At 44.8% G+C, this 9,576-nt stretch overlaps 1 long non-coding RNA gene across 1 annotated transcript in view; it reads left to right on the forward strand.

The window, feature by feature from the left end:
* The window catches only part of LOC133370891 (uncharacterized), a 28,303-nt gene extending 21,111 nt beyond the window's left edge, over positions 1-7,192 (forward strand). Inside the window, exon 3 of the long non-coding RNA XR_009759206.1 lies at positions 6,917-7,192. This is a non-coding gene — a long non-coding RNA (uncharacterized LOC133370891). The remainder of the gene's footprint in view (positions 1-6,916) is intronic.
* The last annotated feature ends 2,384 nt before the right edge of the window (positions 7,193-9,576 follow it).

Consider the following 9,576-nt stretch of genomic DNA (forward strand, 5'->3'; position numbering starts at 1 on the left):
AACCTTGCCCAAAAAGGGGATATTTGCCACCGGTCTATAATTGTTCAAGTTATCTGGGTCTAAGGAAGGTTTCTTCAAAATAGGTCTCACTACTGCCTCCTTGAGGCTACTAGGGACTACTCCCTCACTCAAGGAGGCATTTATCACTTCCTTGGCCCAGCCGGTGGTACCAGTCCTGCTAGCCTTGACCAGCCAAGATGGACAAGGATCTAGAGCAGACGTGGTCGCCCGCACCATTCCAAGCACCTTGTCCACTTCCTCAAGCTGCACCAACTGAAACTCATCCAATAATATCAAAAATGATATTGTAGAGATGGAAAAGTTCAGAAAAGAGCAACCAGGATGATCAAGGGAATGGAGTGACTCCCCTATGAGGAAAGGTAGCAGCATTTGGGAATTTTTAGTTTAGAGAAAAAGCAAGTCATAGAATCTAACCTTCCACTCAATGCAGGAATTCAAATCAAAGAATCCTGACAGATGGCTGGCCAGCTGCCTCTTGAATGCCTCCAGTGCTGGAGAGCCCACTATCTCTCTAGGTCATTGGTTCCATTGTCATATGGCTCTAACAGTTAAGATGTTTTTTCCTGATGTTCAGTCAAAATCTGGCTTCCTGCAACTTGAGCCCATTATTCCGTGTCCTGCACTCTAGGATGATCAAGAAGAGATCCTGGCCCTCCTCTGTGTGACAACCTTTCAGGTACTTGAACAGTGCTATCATATCTCCCCTCAGTCTTCTCTTCTCAAGGCTAAACATGCCCAGTTCTTTCAGTCTCTTCTCATCAGGCTTTGTTTCCAGTTCCCGGACCATCCTTGTTACCTTCCTCTGAACCAGTTCCAGTTTATCTGCATCCTTCTTAAAGTGTGGTGTCCAGAACTAGACGCAGTATTCAACATGCCTAACCAGTGCTGAATAGAGGGGAACTAGTACTTCATGCGATTTGGAAACTATACTTCTGTTAATGCAGCCTAATATAGCATTTGCCTTTTTTGCAGCTACATCACACTGTTGGCTCATATTCAGCTTGTGACCAAGAACCTTCTTGCATGTTGTATTGCTGAGCAGAGTATCCCTCATCTTATAACTGCATTTGTTTTCTTTTTCCTAGGGGTAAAACATTGCACTTATTCCAGTTAAATTTCATTCTGTTGTTTCCAACCCAATATTGCAGCCTATCAAGATCTCTTTGAATTTTGTTTCTGTCTTCCAGGGTATTAGCTATCCCTTCAATTTTGTGTTATCTGCAAATTTGATTCGTGTTCCCTGCACGTCCTCATCCAAGTCATTCATAAAAATGTTGAAGAGCACTGGGCCCAGGATTGCACCCTGCAGTACCCTGCTCGTTACCTTCCCCCAGTTTGAGAAGGAACCATTGAGAAGCACTCTTTGAGTATGATTCTGGAGCCAACTCTGGATCCACCTGATAGTTGTTCTATCCAGTCCACATTTAGCTAGCTTGCAAATCAGAATATCATGGGGCCCTTTGTCAAAAGTTTTGTTGAAGTCGAGATATGTCCACAGCATTCCCACAGTCTACAAGGGAGGTTACCTGATCAAAAATTGAGATAAGATTAGTCAGGCAGGATTTGTTTTTGACACATCCATGTTGGGCTCTAGTAATCACTGCATTGTTTTCCAGGTGCTTACAGATTGGCTGCTTTATAAACTTGTCCAGAATTTTCCCAGGAACTGATGTCAGGCTGACTAGTCTGTAGTTCCCAGGTTCCTCCTTTTTGAAGATAGGGACAACATTAGCCCTCCTCCATACATCCGGCACTTCACCCATCCACCATGATTTCACAAAGATAATAGACAGCGGTTCCAAGAGTTCTTCAGCCAGTTCCTTCAATACTCTAGGATGCAGTTCATTGGGCCCTGCAGATTTGAACTCATTGAAAGTGATTAGGTATTCCTTGACCATTTGTTTATCAATTTCAAGCTGCAATCCTGCCCCTTCAACTTCACATTTCATAGACCCTCTTTTGGGAGAAGACTGAGCCAAAGTAGGAAATAAGCACCTCTGCCTTTTCTTTGTCATCTGTTATCATTTTGCCATCCTCACTGAGTAGCTGTGCCACCATTTCTCTTCTCTGTCTTTTACTGGATTGCCTTCAAGTCAATCCCGGCTTATGGCTACCCTATGAATAGGGTTTTCATGGTAAGTGGTATTCAGAGGGGGTTTACCATTGCCTCCCTCTAAGGCTAGCCCTCCCCACCTGGGCAGGGCCTGCTCAGCTTGCCACAGCTGCCCTTCCTTGTCCGCAACTGGCAGCTGGGGGGGCAACTGGGCTCCTTGGGACTAAGCAACTTGCCCACGGCTGCACAGGTGGCAGGGCACACAACCTGAGCCACTCACTGTGGGGGTGATCTTTAGCTGGCCCTTGACACCCAGGAGACACGAGGGGGGGATTTGAACTCACAGACTCTGGACTCCCAGCCAGGTTCTCCTCCCCACTGTGCTATGCCACACTTGAAGAAAGCTTATTTATTGCTTTTGGCATCTCTCGCTAACCGCACCTCATTCTCATCTTTAGCCTTCCTAATGCCATCCCTGTAATTCTGTGCTGCCTCCCTGTACTCTTCCTTTGTGGACTGGCCTTCCTTCCTGTATGTGTCCTTTTTTGTTTTCAGGTCATCTCTAAGCCTTTTGTGATGCTACATTGGCTTCTTCTGCTGTCTTCCCCCTTTTTTCATTGATGAAATTGTTTGCAACTGTGGCTTTAGAAATTCCTTTTTTAGAAACCCTCACCCAACTTGGACTCCGTTTCTCATTTGGGAAGCTCAACATGGGACCCTACTTACCATTGTTCTCAGTTTATTAAAATTGGCTTTCCTGAAGTCCAGGGTACAAGTATGGCTACTCTCTGCTTTTGCTTCCTTTAAAATCAAGAACTCAGGTATAACATAGTAACTTTCCCCCAGAGTTTCCATAACTGCTACTTCATCCATTAAGTCAGTTCTGTTGGTTAGACTCCTGTGAAGGATAGCTAATCCTCTACTTCCTTCCTACAGTTTCTATAGGAAAAAGTTATCAGTAACATAAGTCAGAAATTTCTTGGAGTTGCCATGTTTGGCAGCATTTGTCTCCAAACAGATACCAAGGTAATTCAAGTCCCCCATTACTATTACTTCATGTCTCCTCAAAACATTAGCAATTTGCTTTTCAAAAGTTTCATTCTCATTTTCTCCTTGATTGGGTGGTTGGTAATAGATTCCAATTACCATTTTCCTTTTATTCCTTGCCCCATTAATTTTATTCCAGATACTCTCAGTGTACCTACCAAGCTAATCCTCCTGTATTTCTGTGCAGGGATATATTTAACATATAGTGTGACTCCGCTTCCATTTCTGTTCCTTCTGAAGAACAGAATCGCTGTATTCCAGTCATGGGAGTCCTCCCACCAAGTTTCAGTTATACCTTAAGATTCAGTTTAAAGTTCTCCTGATGAAGTTCTCCCTGCTGTGGCCAAACACATTCTTCCCAGTGCTTGTGAGGTGCAACCCTTCACTTGCCAGCAGTCCATCTTCCAGGAAGCATAGCCCGTGGTCCCAGAATCCAAATCTCTTGCGTCAGCACCGCCTTCATAGCCAGTCATTCACACAGAGTATTTTTCTTTCACTTTCCAGTCCTCTTCTAAGTATGGAAGGATGGATGAAAAAACTATCTGGGCCCCAACGTCCTTGTATTTCCTTCCTAGAACTTCAAAGTCTGATGTGATTTCTTTGTAGCTCTGCTTGGCAGTGTCATTTGTTGATACATGGATGAGAAGAAAGGGACACCTGTCAGTGGGCTTTATGAGCAATGGCAGCCCTTCCGTCACATCTCTAATCCGTCCTCGAGGGAAACAGCATACCTGTTGAGTCCACAGATCTTCTTGGCATACTTGGGTTTCAATCCCACGCAGTAGGGAGTCTCCCACTCCTCCTCCTCTTCTTTTTGTTTTGGGGCATGGTTTCATTGCCTCTGCTTGACTGAGCTTCAGCCTCTCACTCTCTCTTGCACAGGGTCTCCTATAATTCTGTCAGAGGTGACATGATAGAATTTTATAAAATTATGCATGGCATGGAGAACGTGGATAGAGAAAAGTTTTTCTCCCTCTCTCATAACACTAGAACTCATGCACATTCGATGAAGGTGAATGTTGGAAGATTCAGGGCAGACAAAAGAAAGTCCTCCTTCATGCAGTGCATAGTTCAACTATGGAACTCACTCCCACAAGAGGCAGTGATGGCCACTAACTGGGATGGCTTTAAAAAAGCATTATACACATTCATGGAGGAGAAGGCTATCATTGGCTGCTTGGAACGATGGCTGTGTTCTGCCTGTGTAGTCAGAGGCAGCATACTTCTATATGCTAGTTGCTGGAAACTGCAGGAGGGGAGAATTCTTTTGCATTCAGGCCCTGCTTGCTGGCTTCCTATGGGCAACTGGTTGGCCCCTGTCAGAACAGGATGCTGGGCTAGACTGGCTATTGGCCTGATCCAGCAGGCTCTTCTGATGTTCTGATGCCTTTTCTGGAATACATGATTCTGAAGAGCAGTTCCTTCCTCCAGTGTTGTCTTCTGTTGAGAATTGTGACAAAGATATATAAAAAGAGGCAAACTTTACTAGGAGGGAAAACACATGTGCCTCACTTTCCTCAAGTGGAATGGTTAAAAGTGGTGACTGTTTCAGTCAGCTGTTTGCCAAGGTAATTATCAGGATTTGCACATTTACAGGCAAAAAGAACTGTATGTTTTAAAAAGAAGGTGTATGCACACAGGTGATGAAGTGCCTGCAGGCATGTCTGGACAGAGAAATGGCAGGGTGCAGACAGTGGAGAAAGGGGCCCCCACACACAGGATAAACAAATCCCACCAAGGACTGCCCATTGGTGGTGGTGGGGAGATACAAGATACATATGAGAACTACAACAGTAAAGTGTCCACATGTGGATCGTCTCATGCCAATCCAGCCCACAGATAAATCATGTGAACATGACCTGAGTGGATTATAGCCTCCATGTAGAAGGACTCCTTGACAGGTCGCCACGAAGGATCACAAAAGCATGTCGGCTTTCTGGCTGCCTTTGTCGTGGGGGGAAAGGCCGACTTCTAAGGCAGTTTTCCAAAACATCACCATAAGAGACCATCCAACTAATTACTGGGGGCAATGGGGCCTCTGTGTATGGGAGAGTGAAGAGGGGGGAGCCACAGCCTTTCCGCAGAAGTGTGCTTGCATGCGTGTGGGGGGGAGGGGGATTCAGGCTCATGTGAAGGAAGGGAAGAAGGCGGGAGGTTCTTTAACATGAGCTTTTCTCAGTTCTTAAACTTGTTCCAGGACTGAAGAAAATTCACAAATCAAGGCAAGGCAAATATTCACTGTACAATTTAAAGCACGCTGTTCCAAAATCAGGACCGGCAAATCCATCCCTGTTACTGCCAGCTACGATGAAGTTCACGTGGGTGATCTTAGGCCATTTATCTCTCACCACAACCTATTCCACAGAATTATTGTGAAGTTAAAATGGGAGAGGGAATTTACTATACACCACCTTTCGCTCCTGAAGACAATGTGAAGTATAGCACCTCCTCTTTCTTCAAGTCAGCTGGGAGCAGGGCTGATCTTTGGTTAAATCCTCTCCCCCCACTTCAGGGTTGTTTGTTTGTTTATTTTTGCATTTCTAACCCTTCCCCTTTCCTTCAAGGAAGGAGCTCGGGGTGGCATCTGTGGCTCTCCCCCTCTCCATTTTATCATCACAACGATCCTGTGAGGTATGTTAGGCTGAAAGTTAATGACTGGCCCAGGGTCAGCCAGTGAGCTTCATGGTTGAGGCGGGATCTGAGGTCTGGTGTCCCAGGTCTAACTAGCAGTCCACAATGCAAAGGTCTTAGGTTGCCTATCCAAAAGTTAGTATTAGGGCTCAGCTAGTGAATAGATGAAGTCATAGTCAAGTGTGCATCTGGACATGAACAGTGCGGTTATTTTTCCAGAGGTACCACAGCTTTCATATCAGATTATGGGGTGAGGATTTCAGATTCAAGGGGAAAGTATTCAGGCAGGCATTGAGCCCAGACAATTTGGCTGCCTTCCTGCAATACTACTCAACGGAGCATCAGCTACTAGACTATGGGGCCTGGGCAAGGGCTGTGTCTGCCTTGTGCCAGCTGATTGGACTCAGTGCTGTTTTGATCACTTTGCAAGCAAAACTTTTGCTGAGCAAGTGTTACCATGTGCACAGTAAGTAAGTAATAACCTTTATTGCTCAAAGCCATTAGCCACCGCAAAAAACCAAAAATGCATAAAATACACGAAACACTACAGAATACACCAAAAACATCCAAAAATAAATATATACATTCATACATAAAAACCTACGTTAGTAGACGTATGCATGTAAATTTAAATCAACGAAAACAATATCAAACCGACTCTAATTGTTTTACATAATTAGCCCTGATCTTCCCGGCTGCCAAAGCAAAGTTGGCGACCCGAAATGTTATATGAGTATCCGTACTGGCCAGAAGAATGGATATTAGTTCCGGCACAGGCCTATCCGACATAGGGTGGATTATGGGAAATAAAATTTTAGACCTGGGATCTTTATAAAGAGGGCATCTCAGAAGGTAATGAGCCACATCCTCCACCTCACCCGAATGACATATACAAACTCGAGAGTGGTGGGGAAACCATGTGCACAGTGTGTTTGTGTGTTCCACTGTAAGGCAGCAATTAAGCCTCAAAGTCAGGGTCAAGGTGTCATATAGTCTTGCATCTGGGTTTGGCCTCACTGTCCTGGTTCAGGAGAGGCTCTGCGCCATTGGCAACAACTGATTCTGGATTCACGAAGCAAGAAATAACTGCCTGTTTGCATCTCCAAAAATTTTCTCTGCAATCTGGAGGGAGACAGTTAATTTGTTTCTGTTTGCAAAAATTAGGAATTGCTGGAGGTGGTTTTCAAGGAAGAAGATCCTGAGTAGGTGAACTTGGGAGGAGTATGCATGACTTCATCAGCAAGGAAGCAGAAAAGATGAATAAAACCTCTTGAAGCAGCTTATACAAGGGGAGAAAAATTCATTTTCTGCCTTGTCACAAGAACTTGGAGGAAGCTGAGTGCTCAGTTTTATCACTCACCTTTTTGCAATAAAACTAAAACTAAACTGGCATCACTAATTTAGTAGAAGAGGCTTCTCTTCGACATTACACGGAGCTGGTTAATTGAGGGTGGGTTGATATGATTGGGAGACAGACATAAAGTCGTTTGGCTTCTAAGGAATGATTTATTTGAAAAAGAGAAAAAAAGAAAAGTCCCCTTAGTAGGCCTGTCTTTCAGTTCCAGGTGTCTGGGGCAGTGGGGAACTCTGAACATGCTCAGAATAACTCTGCTATTACACCAGACACTCCAGGGCTGAGCCTTTCCATTGAAAGCTGGAGTCCTGCCGTGCTCTGTTGTTCAAGGATGCAAGTTGCACATCATGTTCTAGTCTGAAGGCTAAGCTGAGCCAGAACTAAGCCCCAGGAACAATGCTTGCAGAAAATCGTTTGGTGTGTCAGGTGGTGGTGGCTGAGAGACATTCTGGCAAAACCTGCAGACATGATTTCTGCAGATAAATGCCTGAAGGTTTGCAGAGAAGGACCAGCTGTGGCAAGAAAGACCAATGCTCAGTGGCAAACTGCGTGCTTTGCATGAAGCAGTTCCAGGCTCAGTCCCCAATAAATGGCATCTCCTATTTAAAAGAATGAGGCAGAAAGTGATGCTCAGGAGGCCTCTCTGCCTTGAGACTCCGTAGTGCTTCTGTCCCTTAGGGAGCATGTGGCAGGAACGAGCAAACAAGGTTGGGTTTCTGAAAAGATGACTGCAGGTGGGATGGGTGGGAAGGAGGAGGGAATTTCCATGCTGAAATTATAAAGTTGTGCCAATATACAGTATCCTCTTAGCAAGCACTATTTTATAAAAAAGCTGGAAGAATTGTATTGGATGGATGAAATGAATGTGTTGCTTGCTTCAAATACTCTGTCATATCTATCTATATATGGAAGAGATAACATTTTGCAGAGGTTTCAGCATTCCTGAAAAGATGACTTTGCTTTGCTGCCATTATATTGAAATGCCAAGAAACTGCATATAAAAAGGGAGGAAAATGAAACCAACAAGTGTTTCTGTGTTAAACAGTTGAACAGAAGGCAGACATGGAAGGGTTCCCCTTGCACAGCCTGCTTGTATTCTGGACTGGGCCAAGGCAGCCGCAGATGTCAGAAAAAAGCCCTTTCCTTTCAGCTGAAGACAACCAACAGGTGGCAATGTTGTGCTTCATAGAGCTTCTGCAGGAGCGCTGCAGTTCAGACTTCAGCAGAAACTCAGGCAGGCTTGCACCAGCCCCTCATCACATCTTTAATATGGGTCTCTGAAAGTCACCTTCTGGCCTCTAAATTGTAATGGCTGCACAGAGTGAGAGAAAGGTATTCTAGACATGCTCAGGCACTCTAGTCTTTATTAATCCATATGTTCTGGGGCTACCTTGTATTCTGGAAGTAAGGTTGCCAGCTCTTGGTTCCTGGGCAGAGCTTGGGATGGGAGAGAAAGGACGGAATCCATAGAAAAAGCTCTTGGGTGAGTCACTAAAGCAGGGCACCAGAAATCTACCTAATAAAGTCTCTTTGACACTAAGCTATTTTTGCTCAGATTAGCTTCATTGTACACTCTGGTAGATCCACCACGGTGTACAATGCCTCTCAATTCCTATGGGATGGTCAGGAAGGAAGGAGGAGCTGCACCCTTTCTGGGCAAAGGAACATTAAGGTTCTTCTCGCCCTTCACCAGGTTCCCTCTCCATGGAGGAGGACATCGTCATAGCTCATTGGTTTTGTAACAAAATGACTAGGATTGATGTGTTTTGTAGTTTCCTTTTATTTATCATTGGGCCATCCTTGTTTTCTGTTGGTGGCCATTCCTCATCCCCTACAATAACTGGCAAATCAGTGACTGAGACAACAAGCTCTTCCCAATACCCAATAACATGCACTTGCATGTTGCACTTCAGATGAGGTACCAACTGTTGTATTTATTTATTCTGTATTTATTTATTTTGCAGACCTGTTTATTTCATCCTTCTAAGCCCTGGTGAACAGAACAGCTGAAACAAATACAACAAAAATCTGCATGACCTTGAAAAAGTCTCATGTGGCTGACTACAGTAGGGCTAGGGGTTCCCTTCTGTGTCATCAAGTATTAGATGAGCTTGGGGGAAGTACATTAGGATCTTCCTTTCCAACAGCCAATAAACCTGAAGTGAGACTTGCAAAAGGGTGGCATCTAAAACTTGTATTCCTAAGGAATGCAGACTTCCCCATGATGCATGAAAAAATGTGCATCACCCAGGGTCTAACACTGCTTGCCCACACACCACGCTGTTTGTGGTGTCACCAGAAGACCAGCATGGCAGCATTTGCATTCTTTGCTCTATGCATAGTGCCCTCATCTAGCCTGCCCAGTGCCAGGCTAAAGGTGCCTGCTGTCCAACTACCATGGGATCACCTGGAATACAGATCATTGTTATGACTATTCACTGTCTCTCACCACCACTTTCTTCCGCCCCAG

This window comes from Rhineura floridana, chromosome 15 (genome assembly GCF_030035675.1).
Source record: "Rhineura floridana isolate rRhiFlo1 chromosome 15, rRhiFlo1.hap2, whole genome shotgun sequence".
NCBI lineage: Eukaryota > Metazoa > Chordata > Lepidosauria > Squamata > Rhineuridae > Rhineura > Rhineura floridana.